This window comes from Hypanus sabinus, chromosome 6, assembly GCF_030144855.1.
Source record: "Hypanus sabinus isolate sHypSab1 chromosome 6, sHypSab1.hap1, whole genome shotgun sequence".
NCBI lineage: Eukaryota > Metazoa > Chordata > Chondrichthyes > Myliobatiformes > Dasyatidae > Hypanus > Hypanus sabinus.
In genome coordinates, this window is record NC_082711.1 from 165927854 (window position 1) to 165954387 (window position 26534).

Consider the following 26534-nt stretch of genomic DNA (forward strand, 5'->3'; position numbering starts at 1 on the left):
GAGAAACCGATGTTCATGCCATCAGGTCAGAGGCTACTCAGACGGAATATAAGGTGTTGCTCCTCCAACCCGAGTGTGGCCTCCTCATGGCACCCTCTATCTGCAGTGCTACTCTACCGTCACAACTGAGACAGTGGCATCCCTCAACAGAGGCCTTTGTTATAAACACCAGAGGTTCTACAGATGCCAGAAATCCAGAGTAACACACACAAAATGCTGGAGGAACTCAGCAGATCAGGCAGCATCAATGGAGAGGAATAAACAGTTGATATTTCAGGCAGAACACTGACGAAAAGGTATTTGTTATTTGCTAAAGTGAATCTCCGAGGAGGGTAAGTTATGGTATTGTTGTGTGAAGGTGACTCAGGTTGTGCAATGCCTTGACATCACATTGGGTCAACAGACTTTGAACGTGTTACAAAGAAGAGAATAGTGGCCCAAATTATTAAACTTGGGTACTGAGCATCTGGGTGAATTATAAGCAGGAAACTTACATCACTGCAAAGTGCACGTATCACAATGCCTGCTCATTTTAAGTCTGGTTTCATGGCTACTCTCGTCCAAAACAGTCAAGTGGTGCATTGAACTTCCTTCTCTTGCCAAGAAATCTAAACTCATGGGAAGATCTCTGACCTAACATCTTCAGTGCCTCTCAGAGAGATGTCAGGTTGGGGTGAACGGAAGAAGCAAGGAGTGAAAACATTCCAAAAGGCACGCACCGATGTGTAGCTAGGCTGTAAAAGGTTGTTCGTAACTAAGGAGATCCCTAGCTCTTTATCAGTTTATCTGCAATAAATCAGACTTTAGATAAGATGTTATCTTCTCCTTGAACGCAACCATGACTTCATGACTATTGGAATCCTGGGACACAGGGTCCAGGAGCAGAAAACTGTACTATAAAGTTTCATCAATGGGTGTGGTGAAGCAATTAACCGTCTCAAAGTATCATGTGATCCTCAACAATATGTGTTTATCTAACCATTTGAAAATGGCTCTGGAAATTTGATCAAAAAGACCTGGGATTGGTCGTTGTTTTGTTTTACCTGCAAGCCCACATTGAAGTGTATTGGAAGTCTTAAGGGATCTTTTGATAGACGGTTTCCCAACCCACACCTATGTACAATCCCAAGAATGAGTGTTAGAAGATCTAAACATTCCTGGAGTTCTAATATCCCCGCTGGACACAGTTCAAGCTACACAGGTGTTAAAGGTAACAGAAGGAAGTCTATAAATGTTGGAAATCCAGAGCAATACACACAATACACCTGGAGGAATTCAGCAGGTCAAACAGCACCTATGGAAATGAATATTCGGCTGATGTTCCAGGCTGAATCCCTTTATCAGGAAAAGAAGGGGGAAGACGTCTGAATAAAAAGATGTGGGGAAGGGAAGGAAGCAAGCTAGAAGGTGATATGTGAAGCCAGGTGTGTAGGAAATGTAAAGGGCTGGAGAGGAAGGAATCTGATGGGAGAGGAGAGTAGATCGTAGGATAAAGGGAAGAAGGAGGGGATCTAGGTGGAGGTGATAGGCAGGTGAGAAGAGGTAAGAGGCCAGAGTGAGGGAATAGAAGAAGAGGGATAGGAAGCGATTTTTTTTTACAGGAAGGAGAAATCAATATTCATGCTGTCAGGTTGGAGGTTACCCAGATCGACTATAGTTCAGCATTTAATACCATCATTCCCACATTCCTGATTGAGAAGGTGTAGAACCTGGGCCTCTGTACCTCCCTCTGCTAGTGGATCCCCGACTTCCTAACCGGAAGATCACAATCTGTGTGGATTGATGATAACATATCCTCCCCGCTGACGATCACCACCTAAGGCGTGTGTGCTCAGCCCACTGCTCTACTCTCTGTATACACGACTGTGTAGCTCAGCATAGTTCAAATACCATCTATAAATTTACTGACGATACAACCATTGTTGGTAGAATCTCAGGTGGTGACGAGAGGGCGTACAGGAGTGAGATATGCCAACTAGTGGAATGGTGTCACAGCAACAACCTGGCACTCAACGTCAATAAAACAAAAGAGCTGACTGTGGACTTCAGGAAGGGTAAGACAAAGGAACACACACCAATCCTCATAGAGGGATCAGAAGTGGAGAGAGTGAGCAGCTTCAAGTTCCTGGGTGTCAAGATCTCTGAAGACCTAACCTCGTCCCAACATATCAAAGTAGTTATAAAGAAAGCAAGACAGTGGCTATACCTCATTAGGAGTTTGAAGAGATTTGGCATGTCAACAAATACACTCAAAAACTTCTACTGTTGCACCATAGAGAGTATTCTGACAGGCTGCATCACTGTCTGTATGGAGGGGCTACTGCACAGGACCGAAAGAAGCTGCAGAGAGAGGGTTGTAAATCTAGTCAGCTCCATCTCGGGTACTAGCCTACAAATTACCCAGGACATCTTCAGGGATCTTCAGTGTCTCAGAAAGGCAGTGTCCATTATTAAGGACCTGCAGCACCCAGGGCATGCCCTTTTCTCACTGTTACCATCAGGGAGGAGGTACAGAAGCCTGAAGGCACACACTCAGTGATTCAGGAACAGCTTCTTCCCCTCTGCCATCTGATTCCTAAATGGACATTGAAGCTTTGGACACTACCTCACTTTTTTTTTAATATACAGTATTTCTGTTTTTGCACATTTTTAATCTAATCAGTATACCTATACTGTAATTGATTTACTTGTTTATTCAGTATTATTATTTTATTTTCTCTCTCCGCTAGATTATGTATTGCATTGAACAGCTGCTGCTAGGTTAACAAATTTCTCATCACTTGCCAGTGATAATAAACCTGATTCTAAGGTGTTTCTCCTCCTCCCCTGAGGGTGGCCTCATCTTGGCACAAGAGGAGACCATGGACTAACGTATTGTAATGGGAATCGGAATTGGAATTAAAATGTTTGGCCACTGGGAAGTTCCACATTTGGCAGATGGAGCGGAAGTGCTCGATGAAGTAGTCCGCCAGTTTTCGACGGGTCTCACTAACGTAGTGGAGCCTGCATCAAGGGGACCAGACACAGTAAACGACCCCAGCAGATTCACAGGGGAAGCGTTGCCTCCTCTGGAAGGACTGTTTGGGGCACTGAATGGATGTTGAGGATGTTCACCTCAGTAAGATTTCTTTCCCTGTTGGCTGTGGTTTGATTCGGCCACAGGGTCGAGTTCTGTGTGTGATATCCTCGGTCATGTTTTTTACTGTTATGCTCTATGTATTTCATTTAGCAGTTCCATAAGAGCAGTCTGTTCTGTTTTCAGCTTGTTTGGATTATTGTTGAAGGTAAGAGATGAGGAGAGACGTGTGCCATCCAATTAGGGTGGTCGGATTAAGGGGAGGCTTCTCTGGTGAGGGGCACTAAGTTTGGCCTTCAAACTTTGGAGATGAAGAGGGAAGCCACAGGAGAGAAGAGGTCATAGTACTCGACCCGGAGTGGGACCATGATTCCACAAAGCCAGGGGGGAGATCGTTTGAGGATCGGTGACGAGGAGAAACCTTGAGCTCCAATTTGTGCACATTTGACTGCTTCATTAAAATGGGCCCTTTCCTTTTTCTTTGTTCTTTTCTTTACTAACCCTTCAGTCAAATTAATATTCATAAATATCATCTTTTAATCGCACTGATTTGTAACAGGGTTGTGAATCATATAGCATTCGCACAAACAAGGGTTTGTGGTGGGAGGGCTCCTCAATCTCATTAGTTTGGTGGGGTCAGAGGTTGTCTTCCCTAGACATACACAGCCAAGGAAACTAGGGGGTTTCATATGGAAGGCGTTTGTAACCACTAGTCAGCCTCACACTCTCTTGTACCCATTCTTCCACAGCTAATTCTCAATCACTTGTCCATAAAGTACCAGAGTTCAGCTGAAAGGAGAGAAGCAAGTGTGGGTCTAGCACGGTGGTGTGGCAATTAGCGTAATGCACTACAGTGCTAGCTGTAAGATCAGTGTTCCATCCCCACTGCTGCCTGTAAGAAGTTTGTCCGCCTGGGTTTCCTCTGGATGCTCCAATACTTTCCCGCGTTCCAAAGATGTACAGTTGGGGTAAGTGAGTTTTGGGCAGGTTACACTGGCCCCAAAGCATTGCGACACTTGCGGGCTGCGCAGTACAATTCCTGCTGATTTTATTTGACACAAACGGCGCATCTCACTGTCTGCTTCGATGTGCAGGTGACAAATAAAACTCAGCTCCACTCAGTCGATACTTTATTGGATACCTTCTGTACCTAATAAAGTAGCGACTGAGTGTACGATTGTGATTTTCCGCCACTGTAGCCCATCCACTTCAAGTTTCAATGTGTCGTGCATTCAGAGATGCTCTTCCACCCACCACAGCTGTAACGCATTGTTATTTGAGTTACTGTCGCCTTCCAGTCAGTTTGAACCGGTCTGGCCATTCTCCTCTGACCTCTCCCATTATCAGGCCTCAGAACTGCTGCTTACAGGATACTTTTTGTTTTTGACACCATTCTCTGTAAACTCAAGAGACTGTGTAAATCCCAGGAGATCAGCAATTTCTGAGATACTCAAACCACCCCATCTGGCACCAGCCAGATTCCACGGTCAAAGCCACTTCGATCACATTTCTTCCCCATTCTGATGTTTGGTCTGAACACCAACTGAACCTCTAGACCATGTCTGCATGCTTTTAAGCATTGAGTTGCTGCACAAGACTAGATGTCTGTGTCAACAAGCAGGTGGACAGGTAGACGTAATATCGTGGCCCCTGATTCTGCTCATTTCACAATACCATTGCAGGTGAAGATTCCGTTCAGCCCCTCGTTACCCTGCAAGACCCGCTTCACCTCCGCCAACATTCTCCCCATTGTTGTTTCCCAAATTAATCCTTGCTTTCTTTGTCTCACCACCCCTGTCTGGGAAATTATTCTGAATTTTAATCATTCTTTTGTGTGATTGTCTGTACGATAGTCCTAAAGTTACCAGCTTGTGGCTATAACACCGCAGTGGTACTCCCACGGTTTAAGATATCCTCATACATGGCGATTAATTACCACAGTGGCATGTAGATATCTGAACTATTGATCAGGAGGCAAGAGTTCAAATCTTACTATGATAGACAGGGACTTAAGATGCAAATAATTCTGAAATAACAAAACTAATTTTGTTAATTGTGACCATGAATTCTAATTGACTGCGTCACTGACTTGTACGGGTGGGGGGGGGGGGGGAGGGAGACTATTCCACAGGATTGAAGTAAGCGACCGAAGGTTGGAAAATTAGTCAGCTCCATCATGGGCACTGGCCTCTCGAGTATCCAGGTCATCTCCAGGGAGCAGTGCCTCAGAAAGTCAGTGCCCGTCATTAACGTGCTTATAGAGCAACCTGGAAGTTTCAGAAACAGTATCGGTTCATGCCGTCTTCTCATTGTTACCATCAGGAAGGAGGTACGGGAGCCTGAAGGTACATGCTCAACAATTCAGGGACAGTTTCTTCCCCTCTGCCAGCAGATTTCTGAATGGACATTGAACCCATGAACACTACCTCACTACATTTTTTAATTTCCTATTTTTTGCACTACTTATTTAATCTAACCATATAATTACATGACAAATGCCAGTGATACTTAACCTGATTCTGAAACTACCAGGTTGCTAAGGAAGTACATTTGCAGTAGGTGTGTCCTAACCAGGACTTTCTTTAAATGTGGCTGGACGCACTGCAAAGAAGTGCCCTGGCAGAGAGCAGTAGAGAATAGACATTAGAGTAGTGGGAGTGTGGAGTGCGCTGCTGGGGGGCAAGTACACTTGGGAGACTCTTGGATGGGCACCAACTTACTGCCTGTTTCGCCACTGGTGTTTAGGGCAGCAATGAAGGATTACATCTCTGCCACTGAAATGTAGAAGGATTCTTATTGCTGTTTCTGTAACAGTGATGCAATGAAGGTCTTCCATCTCTGATGGTGTTCAGGGCTTCTTTCATCGTGTCAGTCGCTCAGCTTTCAATGCTGTCAGTCATGCAAGTCCCGGGTGATGACTCAGGAATACCATTGCACTCAGATGTAAAAGAATTCTTCATTGTTGTTTCCGTAACAGTTTTGTTTTACCAGTCAGGGTTGTTAGCTCTGAGATGAATCCCTGAACCTGGAGGACCGGTGGACAACGCTTAGTCTGGCCCCTACCCTTTGACCTGTTTGGCATGGGTGACCTCACCAAGAGCCAAAGCACAAGGCCCTGACTCCAGCCAACACAGCTCTCCACTGAGGCATGCCAGCCTCCAAACCATGACAAGGTTGTGGTCCTCTTGGAGAGATAGACACGCAGATGAAAGAAAAATGGAGGGCTATGTTGGGGGGGGGGGTGGGGAGAGCATTAGATTGATTGTGGAAAAAGCTTAAAGTTTGGCACAACATCGTGGGCCAGAGGGCCTGTACTATGCTGTACTAGAACATAGAATATAGAGATCTACAGCACATTACAGGTCCTTCAGCCCACAATGTTACGCCCACCAATGTTGTACTCTAGAAACTAACTAGAATTTCCATAGTGCATAGCTTTCTATTTTTCTAAGCTTCATGTACCTACATAAGAGGCTCTTAAAAAGACCCTATTGTACTTATCTATGTTTAGCCCTGCCAACTCTATAATAAAAAAATGTGTTTCGTGTCCATATTGGGAAGCTATGCTCTCCAAGGTCTGTTCTCGGAACAGCAGCCACTGGGCACAGTGATCAGTCTCAGTCATGTTCTCTGCATGGAGTCTGACGCTCGAATAACTTTCCCATTTCTCAAACTAGGCATAGACTGACCTATAAACATTGATCAGTGCCTACTCTGATATATAGGTGATGGTGTTGGCTATGTCATTTATGACCACAAGATACAAATCCAGCAGATTTATGAAGCCATTCTGCCATTAGCCTACACAAATTCACTGTTACTGAAGCAAACTCAGGCCAACATGCAACACATTTGCAAAGATGCTGAATTAGATCAGATTTTACCCAAAGCCTGAATAGTTGGAACTTAATTATTGGAAATCAATTTAAGTTCTGTAAAAAATGGCTCTGAGTAAATGGGTGTCACTGGGAAATATAATTCTGGTAGCTATTAATTCTAAGAGGACTCACAAGAGACTGCAGAGGCTAGATTCAGCAGCAATGCACAAGAGGAAAGAGGACCTCTGTGGGTCAGGCAGCATTTATGCTTCAGTTTGAGATCAGATGATGGGTTTCAAGCAAAACAACAGCCACCCATTTCAGGTTCAAGTTTAATTGTCACTCAACCATACATGAATATAGCCAAACGAAACAGCACTACTCTGGGGCCAAGGTACAAAACACAGAATTAACAAACATACACAGCACAAGGCAGGGTAGCGGTAAACATACTGTCACACAAAATAGTAATAAAACAGCCCAAGCCCCTGAGTGTCATGACCTGTAGTTTGAATGGTGCATGGCACAAGCCCGCAGCAGTCTGATCATCGCATGCTAAAAAAAATGCAACCGCAGACAAACGCAATCCGGCTTGTTTTCCACCTCCAGGAAGGGCCAGCCCCCACAACCCAGCATGGATACCACACCACACTACCTCCAGCATCTCCCTTCCCTGAGCGACCGGAACCGGGGACCCCATGGGATGAGGGCCTGGACCGAGACCACTCACCTCCCCCACCCTTGGTCTTGCCAATGAACCAGTGACCTGAACTTGCAGTATTCCACACTACCAATGTCCAACAGGGTCTGGCCATCATAAGAAAAACGTCTGAGATAATTATGTTATGAAACTTGCAGCTCCTCTGTGCGCAGTACCGATACCTTCTCTCCTGACTGGCTGAAGCAGACTCCACTGCTACTGAACAACTTGCTAATGGGGTAGACCTGCAGTTCTTGATAGCCAGCAGAGTATTGTGATCGTAAAAAAGACATAGAGGACAAACAATTATGCCTTTGGTTGGACCCAGAGAGGCCACTACGTCTGAGCACGCTGCCATTCTACCAGAAGCCCCTCCACAGATGCTGTCTGAGTTGCTCCAGTCTGCCTGCTTTAAGATCGGCTCCTGAATTAGCAGTTATTTTTAAAGAATATGAATAAGGGTGGGGAAAAAAGCAAGTCTGAGCTTGTGATTTAAAGTTGTTACTGTTAGATTCTGAAGAACCAAGAGAAATTTCTTACTGGTGCAGTCATACCACTGACAGACACACTAAATATAAATTGTCCCTAATATCCCACAGAAAGTGTGCAAACCACCATTGTTTTATGTGTATTAGTCAGCTCCCCAAGTCACAAAGAGGGATTATTTCTTCTTACAGAAAAATCATCAACAGGTATATCTTAGGATTGTTTACCATAAGGCATACTGTCGGAGTGAATTAGGCCATTCAACCCATCAAGTCTGCTCCATTACTCCATCATGGCTGATTTATTATCCCTCTCAACCCCATTCTCCTGCCTTCCCCTCATAACCTTTGACACCCTTAGTAATCAAGAACCTATCAACCCCTGCTTTAAATATACCTAATGACTTGGCCCTCACAACTGTCTGTGGCAATGAATTCCACAGATAAAGAAATTTCACCTTGTCTCTGTTCCAATTAGCTCCAATCTGCCAATTAAATTTGCTGCCGATACTACACTGATTGGCCTAATCTCAAATAACAATGAGGCAGCCTACGGAGAAGTCATCACCCTGATTCAGTGGTGTCAAGAAAACAACCTCTCCCTCATTGTCACAAAAACAAAGAAGCTGGTTGTGGATTACAGGAGGAATGGAGACAGGCTAACCCCTATTGACATCAATGGATCTGGGGTTGAGAGGGAGAACAGCTTTAAGTTCCATCTCATGTGGTCTGTACCCACCAGCTGTGTGGTGAAAAAGGCACAACAGACAGCTGAAGAAGTTTGGTGTGGGCCCCCAAATCCTTTCTACAGGGGCACAAATGAGAGCATCCTGGCTGTCTGCATCACTGCCTAGTACAGGAACTGTACTTCCCTCAATCACAGAGTTCTGCAGAGAGTGGTGTGGACAGCCTAGCACATCTGCAGATGTGAACTTCCCACTGTTCAAGACATTTACAAAAACAGGTGCGTAAAAAGGACCCAAAGAATCATTGGGAATCCAAGTCACCCCAACCACAAACTGTTCCAGCTGCTGCCATCTGGGGAACGGTACCGCAGCATTAAAGCCAGGACCAACAGGCTCCTGGACAATTTCTTCCACCATGTCATCAGACTGCTTAATTCATGCTGACACAACTGTATTTCTATGTTATAATTGTACATACTATTTATTATAAATGACTATAAATTGCACATTGCACATTTAGACAGAGATGTAAAGATTTCTACTCCTCATGTATATGAAGGATGTGAGTAATAAAGTCAATTCAATTCAATTCTAAAGCGACATCCTTCTATTCTAAGACTGTGCCTTCTTGTCCTAGACTCCCCCACTACTGGAAACATCCTCACCACATTCACTCCATCTAGACCTTTCAACATTCAGTGTAATAGTAAGATAAATATTACAGTCTGGTGGTGGACACAGGATATCCTCAACCTGCACAAATGCATCATGGTCAGGCTTGGTTAACGATACTTATCATTGAGTATAAAGAAAGTAATGATATTCCACCTGTTTGCATGATCTCTACACTCATTGTCTTTAATATTTGGTTAGTGCAATTGGTTTGTTATTGTTGCATATACTGAGATATAGTGAAATACATTGTTTTGCGTGCCACCTGGACATCACTCCAAGCAAACGTGCATCAAGATGGAACAAAGGGAAAGGCAGTAACAGAATGCAAAATATACACTCAGGTATTTATTAGATACACCTGTATACCTGCTCATTAATGTAAAGATCTAATCAGACAATCATGTGGCAGCAACTTGATGCATAAAAGATTGCAGACGTGGCCGAGAGGTTCAGACCAGGCATCAGCTTGGGGAAGAAATATGATCTAAGTGACTTTGACTGTGGAAAAATTCTTGGCATCAGACAGGGTGGTTTGACTATCTCAGGAACTGCCGATCTTTTGGGATTTTCACACACAGCAGTTGCTAGAGTTTGCAGAGAATGGCACGAGAAACAAAAAAGCATCCAGTGGGCGGTAGTTCTGTTGGGGGAAAATGCCACGTTAGTGGGAGCAGTCAGAGGAGAATGGCCGGACTGGCTCCAGCTGACAGGGAGGCAACAGGAACTCAAGTGACCACGCCTAACAACAGTGGTGTGCCAAAGAGCAACTCTGAACTTTCAGCACCTCAAACCTTGAAGTGGCCGGACTTCAGCAGCAGAAGACACTCAGCGACCACCTTATCAGGTACAGGTGATAAAGCGGAGGGTGAGTGTAATGTTGCAATTAAAGAGAAAGTGCAGTGGAGACAGACAAATGCGGGTCATGATGAGGTAGGTTGAGAGATCAAGAATAGAGATCTATTCATGACAGTAGAATAGAAGCTGTTTTTCAGCCTGCTTGTGCATGTTTTCAGGTTTTTGTATCTTCTGCCTGACCGGAAGGGGAGAGAAGACGATCGGGGAAGGAGGTTTTTGGTTATGTTATCTGCTTTCCCAAGGCAGTGAGAAAAGATCTGTTCCACATTGCAAAGTCTCTAGGATGTTTACAACAGTGAGCCTCTAAATAATACCAGTAGTGTTACAATATGAGATAATTTGAGATACACCCTATCCTCGTTATATGCAGGGGATACATTCCTCGCAGTTGACGCATAATGTGAATAATTATTTAAGTGGAGAAAATAGGGGTGCGTTCCAGACGGCTTCCTAAATATGTTTTATCTGTAATTTATTCACATTTTCATACCAATAGGACACAAAAGCAGTACCACAAAGCAACATTCGTATTGTATTTCATCAATTTAAGGTAATATTCAACGTAATAAATCATAGAAAGTTAACATACTCAGGTGTACAGTACTCACCAACATTGGCAGGTGTTCGCTCTGGGAGATGAGCGGTGGTTGTGGTATCGGGCAGCTTTACATGGATAAGGTGGATGGTTGTGGGTCGTCAGGATCATATCAAGCACAGCAAGGGGTGAAGGAAGACTCACAGAACTCAAAACTGCCGGTAGCAGGAAATGACACCAGTTTGAAGAAAGTGGTGAGGGTTGTTTGCTTGGCAGCATCTTGTTTTTCAGCATGAATTTGCTTGTAGGGAAGAAGGGTTGACGGCAGGGCACGACTGAAATGCTGACTCCGTTCTAAACTTGGGTCCATGTCCATCACCTTGTGTGCCAAGTGTTCCGACTTCCACCATTCCCTCACTGTTGGTAAACCCCCGGGGTTTTCAAAATCGTCTGTTGCTTGCAGCATCTGAGAGACAGTTCACCGTAAAAAAAACTTGAATGTGGATCACACCTTGGTCGAGAGGTTGAATCAGCGATGTGTTAGGCAGCAGGAAACGCACTGTTATGTTAGGATGAATGTTGTACAACTGTTTAGGAAAGGCTGGCGCATTGTCAAGCAACAAAAGAACTTTAAAGGCAAGATTCTGTTCCCGGCAGTAGCGTCCCAGAGCTGTGTTACCTTCACCTGATGCTGCGCTGTTTATAATTTCCAACTTTTTTTTTCAAATGTTAAAGCGGTTCTCTGCCGCTCGGTGATGGCCCGGGACATGAGATCGGATGCTTAGGAGGCATAGTGAAATATTTCAAGCACGAAATCACTGCACCGTAGGTAAAACCAACAAAAGTTTAAGAGCGCAAGATCGCACACCCACACCTCGCCAAAACCGATGCGAGACTGGCGGGAGTGAGACGGTGGGGCGGGTGCGCCTCACTTGTGTTGGCGGGAAAGCGGTGTTTCTCATCCCGGCGGCGAGACTGTGAGGAACGCGTGCACCTCCTCGCATAACTGAGAGTTTTGGACGCATATAAGGACACTTTGTAGAAATATGTTCCTCGCATTACTGTGAAACCGCATTGTCTGGTGACGCATATAACGAGGATAGGGAGTAGTTTGAAGGATTTTATTGCCATAAGAATGCAAGACTGATCAGGGCCAGCTCACCTCAAGTTAGAACCTTGGGTGATCCCAATGAGTTGGACCCAGGCTGCCATTATTCGATTTTTACAGAGGCGGGGGTCAGTTTTGGATTCACCACGTTTATTTATTTATTTATTGAGATACAGTGCAGGCCTTGTGAGCCAGCTGCTGATCCCCCGATTTGATCCTAGCCTAATCACAGGACGATTTACCATGACCAATTAATTTACCAAACGGTATGTCTTTGGACTGTGGGAGGAAAGCGGTGCACACGGAGGAAACCCACACAGTCAAAGGGAGAACATAAAAAAACTGCTTACAGGCGGTGGCAGGAATTGAAGCAGGGTCACCTGTACTGTAAAGTGTTGTGCTAACCACTACACTACCGTGCCTCCTATGAAGTTCTCAGGTTACACAGCAAAGTTATCAGTGGCTAATTTACTGGACCAGCATCCAGACACCTGGGCAATTGATCAGGAGATACAGGTCTAAATCCCATCATAACGAATAAATAAGTTTAGTCTCAGTAATAGTGACCATGATATTTCCAGACTACCATAAAAAACCATTTACAAACTATATAACAATTATAGCACGGAAACAGGCCATCTCGGCCCTTCTAGTCCATGCCAAACGCTTACCCTCACCTAGTCCCACTGACCCGCACTCAGCCCATAACCCTCCATTTCTTTCTTGTCCATATACCTATCCAATTTTTTTTTAAATGACAAAATCGAACCTGCCTCTACCACTTCTACTGGAAGCTCGTTCCACACAGCTACCACTCTCTGAGTAAAGAATTTCCCCCGGTGTTACTCCTGAACTTTTGCCCCTTAACTCATGTCCTCTTGTTTGAATCTCCCCTACTCTCAATGGAAAAAGCCTATCCACATCAACTCTATCTATCCCCCTCATAATTTTAAATACCTCTATCAAGTCCCCCCTCAACCTTCTATGCTCCAAAGAATAACTTGTTCAACCTTTCTCTGTAACTTAGGTGCTGAAACCCAGGTAACATTCTAGTAAATCTCCTCTGTACTCTCTCTATTTTGTTGACAGCCTTCCAATAATTCGGTGACCAGTGACGGTGACTATAATTTAGTTCATAGTCTTCATAGAAGGAAACCCCTGGTATGACCCACAGCAACAAAAACAACTTAACTGCCCTCAGCTTCAGGGCAATTAGTGACGGACATTAAATACCAACCTTACTAACAATATCTGCATCCTATAAACAATAAATAATAATGTTAAATATATAATAAATAATACCCCTATCCATTTAGTAGTTTCATTATTGTAGTTTCAAGATTTATCCAGGGCCCAACATATTGATGCAATTGCAAAGAAGGCACTTCAGAGCTATAGTTCAATTGGAGTTTGAGGAGATTTGGTACATTACCAAAGACTCCAGCAAATCTCTGCAGACGTACCGTGGAGAGCATTCTAACTGGTTGCATCACCGTCTGGTCTGGAGGGGCCTCTGCACAGGGTCAGAAAAAGGCTGTAGAGCTCAGCCTGCTCCATCATGGGCACTAGCCACCCCAGCATCGAAGACGTCTTCAAAAGATGATGCCTCAAAAAGGCAGGATCCATAATTGAGGACCCAGACATCCACGATGTGCTCTCTCATAATACTACCATCAGGGAGGAGGTACAGGAGCCTGAAGACACACCCGCAATGTTTTAGGAACAACTCCTACCCCTCTGTCAACAGATTACTGAATGGACAATAAGCCAACCCATGAACACTATGCACTACCTATTTAATTTAATTTTTAAAATATTTTATCGCAACTCAGTGATCGTTTTAAGTATTGCACTGTACTGCTGACATACGTCAGAGATATTAAACTGATTGGGGAGCCTTCTTCTGATTTCTCCCAGAAGGAAAGTAGGCGTGAAGACAATTTCACTTGGTAAGATAATGGAAAACAGGGCTGGGTGAATCAGCAGCTATCCTACATGTATCTCGACTTCAGTGGGAGAAAAAGATGATACTGTTTTAAAACAGGCCACTGATTTTGCTTCTCCCTGTTTGTATTCCACTGCACAGTTAACATTACCTCCATTAGCTGTTCCACTCTCGCTCCACTCACTGTCCTCGATGAAGCTGTGTCCTGATCCTTTCACAACCTTTCATATTCCTAAACAGGATTTTTACTGTAGTATAGTGGATTTGCAGGTGGCAAGGTGGAGATATTTCTCTACCCAAGGAGGCATAAAGCGCTCCTTCCCCCTGCCAGCCTGCAATTCACGCTTGGGCAAGGTGTAGCTCCCACTTAGCATCATTCCCTGAATCGGGGTCATGTGAAGCCATGGTGGATGCTGATATGAGCAGCTGACGCATCTAAGAAGTCCTGGTTATGCAACCACTGATGCCAGGCAGACAGTCTCTGAGAAGTATTGATAACGGCTGGGGTCACACATCTTGTAAAGACAATGCCCAGAAAAAGGCAATGGCAAACCCATCAATTTGCCAAGAGCTATCATGGTCAGACACCATGTTTGCCCACATCGTACAGCAGGACATATAATGATGAAGAAAGTGGATTCAAAGACCTGAACACCACAGAGTTTGTCGTCAATTAACAACGCCTACTTGGTGGGGCTGCACTGCACACGAGAACATCAAAGAAGAACCTGCTTTCAACCTCACGATGTTTTTGAATGGAAGAATATGTCACATTTCTTAAAAAATATCAGTTGCTTCCCACAAATGTACAACCGCTATTGTAACGGACATAAGCATTAGGAAGCTTTAGAGAGGGTGCAGTGGAGATTCACCAGGATGCTGCCTGGATTAGAGAGGGTGCAGTGGAGATTCACCAGGATGCTGCCTGGATTAGAGAGGATGCAGTGGAGATTCACCAGGATGCTGCCTGGATTAGAGAGGGTGCAGAGGAGATTCACCAGGATGCTGCCTGGATTAGAGAGGATGCAGTGGAGATTCACCAGGATGCTGCCTGGATTAGAGAGGGTGCAGTGGAGATTCACCAGGATGCTGCCTGGACTAGAGAGGGTGCAGAGGAGATTCACCAGGATGCTGCCTGGATTAGAGAGGGTGCAGAGGAGATTCACCAGGATTCTGCCTGGATTAGAGAGGGTGCAGAGGAGATTCACCAGGATTCTGCCTGGATTAGAGAGGGTGCAGAGGAGATTCACCAGGATGCTGCCTGGATTAGAGAGGGTGCAGAGGAGATTCACCAGGATTCTGCCTGGATTAGAGAGGGTGCAGTGGAGATTCACCAGGACACTGCCTGGATTAGAGAGGGTGCAGTGGAGATTCACCAAGATTCTGCCTGGATTAGAGAGGGTGCAGTGGAGATTCACCAGGATGCTGCCTGGATTAGAGAGGGTGCAGAGGAGATTTACCAGGATGCTGCCTGGATTAGAGAGGGTGCAGAGGAGATTCACCAGGATTCTGCCTGGATTAGAGAGGGTGCAGAGGAGATTCACCAGGATGCTGCCTGGATTAGAGAGGGTGCAGTGGAGATTCACCAGGATGCTGCCTGGATTAGAGAGGGTGCAGTGGAGATTCACCAGGACACTGCCTGGATTAGAGAGGGTGCAGAGGAGATTCACCAGGATGCTGCCTGGATTAGAGAGGGTGCAGTGGAGATTCACCAGGAGTCTGCCTGGATTAGAGAGGGTGCAGTGGAGATTCACCAGGATGCTGCCTGGATTAGAGAGGGTGCAGAGGAGATTCACCAGGATGCTGCCTGGATTGGAGAGGGTGCAGTGGAGATTCACCAGAATGCTGCCTGGATTAGAGAGGGTGCAGTGGAGATTCACCAGGATGCTGCCTGGATTAGAGAGGGTGCAGTGGAGATTCACCAGGATGCTGCTGGATTAGAGAGGGTGCAGTGGAGATTCACCAGGATGCTGCCTGGATTAGAGAGGGTGCAGTGGAGATTCACCAGGATTCTGCCTGGATTAGAGAGGGTGCAGTGGAGATTCACCAGGATGCTGCTGGATTAGAGAGGGTGCAGTGGAGATTCACCAGGATGCTGCCTGGATTAGAGAGGGTGCAGTGGAGATTCACCAGGATTCTGCCTGGATTAGAGAGGGTGCAGTGGAGATTCACCAGGATGCTGCCTGGATTAGAGAGGGTGCAGTGGAGATTCACCAGGATGCTGCCTGGATTAGACAGCATGTCTTATGAAGACAGGTTCAGTGAGCCAGGGTTTTTCTATTTGGAGAGAAGGAAGATGAGAGGAGACGATAGAGATATACAGGATGATAAGAAGCAGACAAAGTGAACAGCCGTTGCCTTTTCCCCAGGGCAGAAATGACTAATACAAAAGGGCATAATTTTAAGCTGCAACACACACAAAATGCTGGTGGAACACAGCAGGCTAGGCAGCATCTATAGGGAGAAGCGCTGTAGACGTTTCGGGCTGAGACCCTTCGTCAGGACTAACCGAAAGGAAAGATAGTAAGAGATTTGAAAGTAGAGGGGGGAGGGGGAAATGCAAAATGATAGGAGAAGACAGGAGGGGGTGGGATGAAGCTAAGAGCTGGAAAGGTGATTGGCAAAAGTGATACAGAGCTGGAGAAGGGAAAGGATCATGGGATGGGAGGCCTCAGGAGAAGGAAAGGAGGGGGGGGAAGCACCAGAGGGAGATGAAGAACAGGCAAACAACTAAATATGTCAGGGATGGGCTGATAGGAGGAAAGTACAGAGGGATATCAGAGTTATTTTTCTTACACAGAGAGAGGCAAGTGCATGCAACAGACTGCCAAGTGGTGGCAGAGGCAGATATATTGGGGCATTTAAGAGACTCTTAGTTAGGCACATGAATGATAGAAAAATAGAGGACTATGTGGAAGGGAAGTGTTAGATTGATCTAAGAATTGGTTAAAAGGCCGGTACAACATCATGGGCTGAAGGGCTTGAACTGAGCTGTGCTGTCCTATGTTCTAAACATCAAAAAGAAAAAGAGACAGTTGCATTTCTGCAGAACCTTCCTTCTCGTGAAGATTAATTTAACACTTCTTGTATTAGTACTGTCACGATTACTGTAGATCAGAATTGATGAAATGGGGTGTCAGTCTGGCAAGTGACGCGGCTAACCCCTAAACCAGCTGGGTGGGGTTAGATTCTAAATACTGAGGAGGTTAAGGACCATATCCAATTCCAGAGTCCCGAGAAAGGCTCTTGATTCCAATTAAAACAGAATGTCGTAAGCACTCGGGAGAAGAGAAGCAGAGTTAACTTTCCAGGATGAAAAGCCCAGAAAAGTTCTTTCCCTATCCCTGGCCACAAATGCTACCCAACCTACTCAGTATTTCTGCCACATCTTTTTCTTCACTTTAGAACCTGAGCACCTGCACTCTGAGCTCTGTTACGGCGAAGGATTACCAAGAAGACAAGGGATATGAACCTAGGATGTTTTCAATACTTCTTTGAGGAATTTGGAGTATCCTCACCAACTTGTAGCAATAGCTGGCCAATGGCTGTCGAGATGGAGATGGTGCATCTGTAATGCTACTGAGAACCACCGAGTCCCTTCATCGGAAGCACAGGATGACAGGAGACGCAAAGAGCCTCTCACATTAGACGGCGTCCTGTCCATTTGACTCCTCCTCTGCTGTCTGTGACAGAGCCTGTGGGTCCCACATTGACCACACTGAGTGGAACCAGGACATCCTTGACTCATTGGGACCGCCTCTGAAGAATGCAGGGGTGCAGCAATTATGCTTCACACGGCCAGACCTCGTGAAGACCGTAATTGGAAAGGAGTGACAACCAACAAGCAGTGGGGTGAGAAGTGAATGGGATCTGCTGAGAATTTGGAAGATGATCCTTCACAACTCGGCACTAATTAGATCCTCAACCACAATCAGAAACTGAGCACATGCTTGTATAGTCAGAGGTGACTCAAGAGGTAATGTGTCTGTCTGATCTCTTCTATATAATAAGTAATAGAAGAATACAGGAACAGTTATTACCCTTCATCCATCAGGCTCCAGAGCCAGGGTGGATAACTTCACTCATCTCAACTCTGAACTGATTTGACAACCTACAGACTCACTTTCATCAGAATTATTTATTTATTTATTTGTTTGTTTGTTATTATTTGTCATTTTTTGCATTTACACAATTTGCCTTTTGCACATTGATTGTTTTGTCAGTCTTCATTGATTCTGTTGTATTTCTTGTTCTACCGTGAATGCCTGCAAGAAAATGAATCTCAGCTTAGTATATGGTGACATAGACGTACTTTGGTAATAAATTTACTTTTGAACTTTGAGCAATCCTGTTCAGCTCTTCCCAACCCCACGTGGCGTCCCATAAGGGCAGCACGTGGACACAGCTGCTAGTGTTGACCCCTCTCAGGTCCAGTGACTGGCTTCAGTCCTGATCTCCAGCCCTAACGGAGCTTGCATTTTCTCTCTGTGACCGTGTTCATTCCCCTGGGTCATCCTGACGACACGTGCGCTGGTAAGTTCACAGGCCACTGTAAGTCGCCCCTATCGTATGGAATCTGGGGAATCTGGGGAATGGAGGAGAATATGTAAAAAGGAACATAGAAATGAGGGAGTGAGGTTGCTCTCTGAGATTATGTCGACTCAATGGGTCAAAATGCTTTTCTTTTCCCCCCTCCTCACCGGCGTATGAATGAAATATGGAATGAATGGGTCTCGTGACATCAAAACCAAACACTAAGCTCACCCACATGGTCCCGCACACATCACCAGCATCACACTCCCTAGGCCACAAGCAACAAGCACCACTACTATGGTCTATGCATTTAAACAAACACAACCGTCAACCAGTGGATTTTGATGGCAGAAAAATCATTAAAAATCATATATATTACCCAAATACAACAGCTTAGAGTTATTCAGCACAGAATTATGCTCTTCAACCCCTGCATCCACTGAGAAGTAACTTACACCAATTCAGTCTACCTCCTTAATTGACTGCCACCCCTCTTGTTTTACTCCCCTCTTGCTCATCTGAACCAGGAGAAAAATCTTTGGCAGCCAGTTAGCCTCCCGACCTGCACGTCTTCAGCATTTGGGTGGAAACCAGAGCACCTCCAGGAAACCCATGCGGTTACAGGGAAAAATTTGCAAGCTCCAAGCAGTCAGCATCCAAACCCAGATCCATGAGGCTGCAGCTCTAGTCATTGGTTCACTGTCTACTCATGGAGCTTCCTCACACCTTCGAGGGTGATACATTTCGGTCAAATAAAATATCGTAATAAAACTTTTAGAACCTTAGATGACTCGCCATGTATTGGCATTTGGAGCTTGGCATCCATTTGATTGGCTTTCAACCAATCAAAGGAAGAGAACAAGACTCCAATTAGTTGACTGGATGCTCTCCCTTAATTCCAATGGGCTTCCCTTCAGTGAGAGTTTTGAACTAAAAATTAAGACAAAAGTCAGGGATTGTTCATCCACCACAGGGTGAATCTGCTATATTTCACGGTAACAGGTGATGTGAGACTAATCTGATATAATTTCTCTCTCATTAAATAGACTTTAATGCTACATTAATCAGGAAAATAATTCAAAAAATTCAACAAAGTGGTGGGTACTGATTCAGGAATCAATCAGAAGTCTAGGTCAACAACTTTTCTAAGTTCTTTGCCCTTTTCCATTTTTAATTCCCTTTTCACTATGAATACTGCCTCATTGATATTGGCACCAACTCACTCATTTGTTTTCCAATCCTATTTCTTCAAGAAAATGATTTCACTCCATTAATTCATAATCTCACACCCCTCTAGCTCTGTGCTCTAATAATGCATTTAAAATGACAGAATAGTTGAGAAAGGAGACTTCTGTTGCACTTACATGATGTACCGTTATATATATAAAACCAGATCTTGCAGCCATCGTCATGATTTCTGCCCAACTTGTTAGCTCCATTGATAGCTCGTTTCACAAAAATATTCCAAAACAGAATTCCTCCCTGACATTCCGCAGCATCAATCCATCAGGCTAACAATAATGACTAAGTGAGCTCCATATTTCTAAAATCGCCACAAAATTTAGCACTGGCCAGTTAACAGAAGTCCCACTAGGGTTTTGCTTGCATGCATCACCTGGTGAAATGACTTTGGATTAGTGTCCATTCCTAATTAACACACCCTCTCAGAGGGAAAGCGTCTGTATTTCAGAGCTTCTTTGCAGTCCTTTCAAAGGATGGCTGGAACTGACCGGTGCGAGCTGGAGGAACTCCCACTGGAGCAGAAGAGGGTGACCTTCCAAAGCTCAAAATGAATTCCACTGTCCTAAACATGGCACTGACTAGGACGATTCCAATTTCTACTCCAGCTGTTTTACAATGACTAAGATAAAATTGTTATCTGTCAAGTGTGCTAGATCATATAGTAACCTCATGAGTAACACAGTTGCCAACAACAGCACCCTTGGAACTGTTGCCCGGTCCCAGGTTTCATCTGACTTTGTCAGCCTTCTCGGCTCAAAACCCATCACATATTCTGCTGAAATAAACAAATAAATCCCAATTTTTTTTTTCAGGAAAGGAGTATCAAATTTTAAAGGATTTTTACATTGTCATGAAAGGATTACTAATGGAGCATCACTCAGATAGATGGTTGAGATCTTTCTTAGAGCACATTACCTCCCATACTCCCATGGCTATGGGGAGGAAGTCTTCCCAAAACGTTTAGTGTTAGGATGTATTGTGGAGTTAAGGCATGTGGCAAATATTTACTTCAAGAGCAACCAATCTTCGGACATGAGTGTAAATTGTAGATTGAATTTAAAACACAGCCCTGAAAAATAGTTTTGCTAGAGCTTTGGACTGGAGTTGATTACAAGCCCGACAATGTGATTAACAATCATTTTGGGTGTCTGGAGTGTGGGTGCAAAGGAGGAGTGTGAAAACTGTATGTAAATCAAAGGAAGCATTGCAGATACATTGAAACTCTATAGAACTGTCTTGCTGTTACCTTTGATCGTTAGCATATAAAAATATCATGTAATATTGGATCAGGAGGCCTCTTCCTCCAAGAGTGGCTCATTCTGTTGAATAAAACACTTTTGTGTCCTTTAGTCTCAGTGTCTCTTGGTGACATTGGTCATGTTACAACGTTTGGTTGTGTGGGACTAGAATTAGAGGTCAATGGTTAAGGGTGAAAAGTGAAATGTTGAAGAGGTGGCACCTCTTCTCTCAGAGGGTAGTGAGAGTGTGGAATGAGCTGCTGTCAGAAGTGGTGGATGCAGGTTCGATTTCAACAGTTAAGAGAAATTTGGATACATACACAGATGGGAAGGGTATGGAGGTCTATGATCCAGGTGCAGGTCAATGGGGCTAGGCAGATTAATAGTTCAGCATGGACTAGATGGGCCAAAGAGTCTGTTTCTGCGTTGTAGTGTTCTATGTATATTGAACACTCAATGGCACTTTACAACGTCTGTTAAATTCTAGGTCTTAAATATCATATTATGAAGCATGGCTGCAATTAAAATCTCTTTGTGGTAAGTGCAAAGCCATTTTCATTTATTATTTTATTTGGGATCCAGGTCATGCTGACCAAAGTGGTATCTACTGCCCAACCTGAGTTGCTCTTTGGATGTTGGTTAAGTCTTCTTTTTGAAGAGCAGAAGTCCATCTGATATAGAAATACGCCCAGGGTCCTATTAAGGAGGGATGGTGTACGGTTTAGAGGAGAACATGAAAGTAGTGGTGCTGACATAAGCCCGAAGTCCTTGTCCTTCTTTCCTGGTAGAGGTATTCCATCAACTCCTGATTTACGCGCTCTAAATGATTAGAAGGATTTGGATAGTTAGAAGGGAGCCACTTGCTGCAGGATGCCCATCTTCTGTACTCATAAAGGTAATATTTATACAGTTTCTGGTCGACACCAGAATACTGGTGGTGAAATACAGAGGTGTCTCTGTTGAGGGAAGATGATTAGACTTGCTCTTGTTTGAGCTGCACATTGTTGTGGGTGGAGAGCAGTTTACACAACAGTTTTAATTCTGTCTCAAGCCCACAGGCAGGAGTGTCTCCGTGAGATCCAAAATTCCTTGTGCTTTATACATTGTGGGTAGAATGAAAATGCATAATAACTGCATGGTCTATCGGATGGCACCATTACCACTTTATAGGAGGTGGGTGGACAGAGAGCTTTCATTGTCCTCTCGATAAGTTTAAGAAAGAGGACTCTTCTTCTTAGTCTTATGCTATAATGGTGTCAATACCTTGATTCTTAAATGTGTCATACCCCAATGTCTAGACTAATTTCTGTTAATGTCATCTCACCTACTTACTGTGTGTTTTCCTGTTACCCTTTTCCTTGTCTGTTCGTGTCTCCTGGCCCAGAATTAGACCATAAGACATAAGACCATAAGAATTGCAACGTCTCTTTCAAGCTGTTGATGGTAACTCTTCCCTCTAACTCATCTGTCCCATCATAGCCCCTTCCATTCCATGTATCCCCGAATCTCATGGTCACGCACATAACAAATTAAACAGATACGTTGTATATCTCTACACATGCACACATTCAACATTGGACAGTACAGCACAGTACAGGCCCTTCAGCTCATGATGTTGTGCCAACGTTATAACCTACTCTAAGATCAATGTAGCCCTTCCTCCCTTAATAGCCCTCCAGTTTTCTATCATCCATGTGCCTATCTTAAGAGTCTCTTAAAAATCCCTGAGGTATCTACCTTTACCACCACCCTGGCAACATGTTCCATGCACCCACCATTCTCTGTGTAAAAAATTACCTCTGGCATCCCTGACCCCATACTTTCCTCCCATAATGTAGTAATAAAACAATAAAGATCAGGATATCTCACAGTGCAACCATAAGACTATTGAGGATCTTTGTAAATATTGTGGTTAATTTTAGGATCCAATGATATCGTAGGCTGCAGCCTGTGTAAATGGCACAAATGTACCATTATAATTAACAGTGGTTTGTGTTGGCAGTCGTGGATCATGGCGATTTCAATAGTCGATTATCATTTGTAATAAACAATTGTAGACTTGATATCAATATGGGTATATCATAAATAGATTGAAGATTGGAGCATGCTTCTTATGAATAGCTCGCATTACCTTTGCCCTCCGACTCTATCTCTCATTAGATTTCTTTCTCTCTCTCTCTCTTTGCTCCCTAGCAGTCATTGTCTAGCTCAATGATGGTGTGAATGTTTCTTGCCACTTATCAGCCCATGCCGGAAGTTTGCCCAGGTCTGGTTGCATGCATGAACCATCAGCAAACACTCCCTTTTTCTGACCTCCTGAGAGCAGGGTCATTGCTAAAATGACTGGAATGAGGACTCCGCACTGGGGAAGCCTTACAGTGATGACCTGGAGCTGGGAGGATTGGCATCCACCAACTACAGTATTATTCAGATATTTTCCACTTGGTCCCTACTGATTATAGTTTCAGAATCAGAATTATCATCACTGACGTATAATACATCATGAAATTTGTTGCTTTGTGACAGCAGTACAGTACAATACAAAAAATATACTATAAATTACAGTAAGAAATATATATATATAAATTAAAAAACAGTGTTTATGGGTTCTTTGCCATTCAGAAATCTGGTGGCAGAGGGGATGAAGCTGTTCCTAAAAATGTGGTCGTCTGGCTCCTGTACCTCTGGCCTGCGATCAGTAATGAGAAAAGGGAACGGTGAGGTCCGTAATGATGAGTGCCACCTGTTTGAGGCATCACCTTTAGAAAATGTCCTCAGTGACGGGGAGACTGATGCCCATAATGGAACTGGCTGAGTTTTACCAGGGTTCCTCGATGCTCCCATCTGTTAAGTGCTGCATTGATGTGGATGTAACCCTTGGGTTCGGCCAGAAGAGTAGAGTAAAAACAGAAATAAAAAGTAAAGTAGTGTTCATGGGTTCAATGTCCATTTAGAGATCGGATGGCAGAGGGGAGAAAGCTGTTCCCGAATCGCTGACTGTGTGCCTTCAGGCTTCTGTACCTCCTTCCTGATGGTAACAATGAGAAGAGGGCATGTCCTGGGTGATGAGGGACCTTAATGATAGGCACTGCCTTTCTGGGCCACTGCTCATTGAAGATGTCTTGAATACTACAGAGGCTAGTACCCATGATTCTGTGTTGTTCCTTTTCACACCTTGTGGTGCATCAGGCGGAATTTTTTTACAGTTTCTTTAGCATTTGTGTGTTTTTTTTTACGAGGCCGAGTTGCTAACTTGATGCTCAACAGATGGAAAGCGTACAAGGAGTCAGCCGGAATTGAACCCGGGACCTTTAGCCTCAAAGTCTAGTGCTGATGCCACTACAACACCAGCTGGCTAGTACCCATGAAGGAGCTGACTAATTTTACAGCTTTTTGTAGCTTCTTAAGCAGTAGACCCTATACCATATCTGTCAGAATGCTCTCAACTGTACATCTGTAGGAGTTTTTCGAGTGCTTTAGGTGACCAACCAAATCTCCTCAAACTCCTAATCTTGTCTCCTTTATAGCTGCATCAATTAGTTGGGACCAGGTTAGATCCTCAGAGATATTAATCTATCTGTTGAAAAGCGAGAGATTATTAGATGATGGGGAGACTCTCCTGGTGTCTGTGATATGACATCAAGTTGGCACATGGCTGTCATTCATCTCACTAATTCTCATTCGATTGACTTTTGCTAAAAGACTACTGTATTCAACAGAGAAAGCGGGTCAAGGAATGACAGATAGAATTTAACTTGGATAAGTACAACTGATGCATTTTGATAAGTTAACCTACAGCAGGGTGGGGAATGTTGTAAAACAGAGTGACCTTGGGGTACAGTGACGTAGTTCCCTGAGAAGTCGTGAATGTCATTCACACTGTAGGTGCTGAAGATCCAAAGCAACAATGTGCAGGAGGAGCTCAGCAGGTCAGGCAGTGTCCTTTCCAGTCCGGATGAAGGGTCTCCACCCAAAACATCAACTGTTTACTTTTTCCCCGTAGAAGCTGCCTGGCCTCCAGCATCTTGTGTGTGTTTGCCAGGAGTGTCACTCATTGCAGTGATGCATGTGGGTTTACTGTCTGCACACGGTGACTCTGAATGCACAACCAGGTAACTCACAGGACTACCAGAGCAGGATCAGTCGAATTTAACCTGATGCCAGAGCTGGCCATTTCTATTTATTATTGCACACTGGTGGAGCACTGCACGCACTCCACTGTGGCTACAATGCACAGCCGTCACTACGTCCATATCAGTTCAGTTTTTCATTAACCCCGTTGAGAGACGTTGTGCAACAACAAATAAAACCTCTACAAGGGCCATTTCAAAGCTGGTAAAAACAGCAAAAATTAGCTCAATTTATTACCTTTGTTCTGCTTTGTGGTCCTGATTAGATAAGACGGGTTTCTAAGGTCAGTTAAAGGAATTCCTACTATGGACCCTCATTGCCAATCAGCTTGTTCATTTTATTTGACTTCATTTTACTTTTCTCAATTTTTTATTAAGGCACTGACTTCTCATCAGTATGGTTCCAGACAGCGTAGCACATGAAGAAAGACAGCAGAGGAACAGGCCCTTCGGCCCATCATGCCTGTGTTGAACGTGCTGCCAAAACAAAGTAATCCTATCTGTTTGCACATGATTCATAACCCGCCATTCCACGGGCGTTTGTCTAATTGCAGCATCTGTCATCAAGCACTCCTATCGTCCAGACCATGCTCTCTTCCTGTTGCTGTCATTGGAAGGAGGTACAGGAGTCTTGGGTCCCGCACCACCGGGTTTGGGAAACATCAGGCATGGATAACTTCACTCACCACAACCTGGAGATGACTCCATCACCTACGGACTCACTTTCGAAGAATCTACAACTCAGGTTCTCAATCTCGATGATCAAGTGGAAGTTATCTAACTGACCGGTTAACGGGGTTATTTGGAGAGTGAGAATTCGAGCAAAGGAGAGTCAAATCTTGAAAATGTCAGAGTTGTCGGACATGCCCAGCAAGTGGAGGGAGAGACTCCTGTGTTCCTGCCATAAAGCAACAACAGCGCCTCAATTCTTCCCTTCCTCCATCCAGGGACAGAAAATTGTCCTCTCAAGTGGAACAGTGATTTGCTTCCAGTTTGGTGCACTGCATTTTGTACCTACGTTGTGGTGTCCTCTGAACAGGGGAGGGTGAGTGACTGTCTTGGAGTGCACCGGCACTCAGACGCAGAGCCACCTCCATGCTTCCTGCGGCCTGCTGATTTAATTTTCTGCCACCTCCCTCCCACGGACTCATCTGTGGCCTCCTGCACTGATATAATAAAGCCCAAGGAACTGCACCTTTCCAACTCAATATCAAAGTCAACAACTCTGTCATGGACAAAGAAGCGAGCGGAAATAAAATCATTGTAGACATTACACACCCTGCAAACTGCTATAGGGTTATTAAAACAAAAATCTTCATGCCATCTTCAAAGTTTCTTTCTGCAGGCAATTAATCTGATCAACCAGTCTGGTTCACCCCTCAGTCCTGTCTATCGATTACATCATTCACTAAATTGCAAACAATTTAAATTATTTTTTATAATGCTGTTTACATTATAAATAAATGTTGGTATGTAAGTACTTATGCACGTTTTATTCCATATCTGTG

At 44.3% G+C, this 26534-nt stretch overlaps 1 long non-coding RNA gene across 1 annotated transcript; it reads left to right on the plus strand.

Moving 5' to 3' along the window:
* LOC132396051 (uncharacterized) lies at window positions 1–26526 on the plus strand. The gene is made up of 2 exons (XR_009512835.1): window positions 1–4044; window positions 25405–26526. It is a non-coding gene; the product is annotated as an uncharacterized LOC132396051 (long non-coding RNA).
* Window positions 26527–26534: the final 8 nt, after the last annotated feature.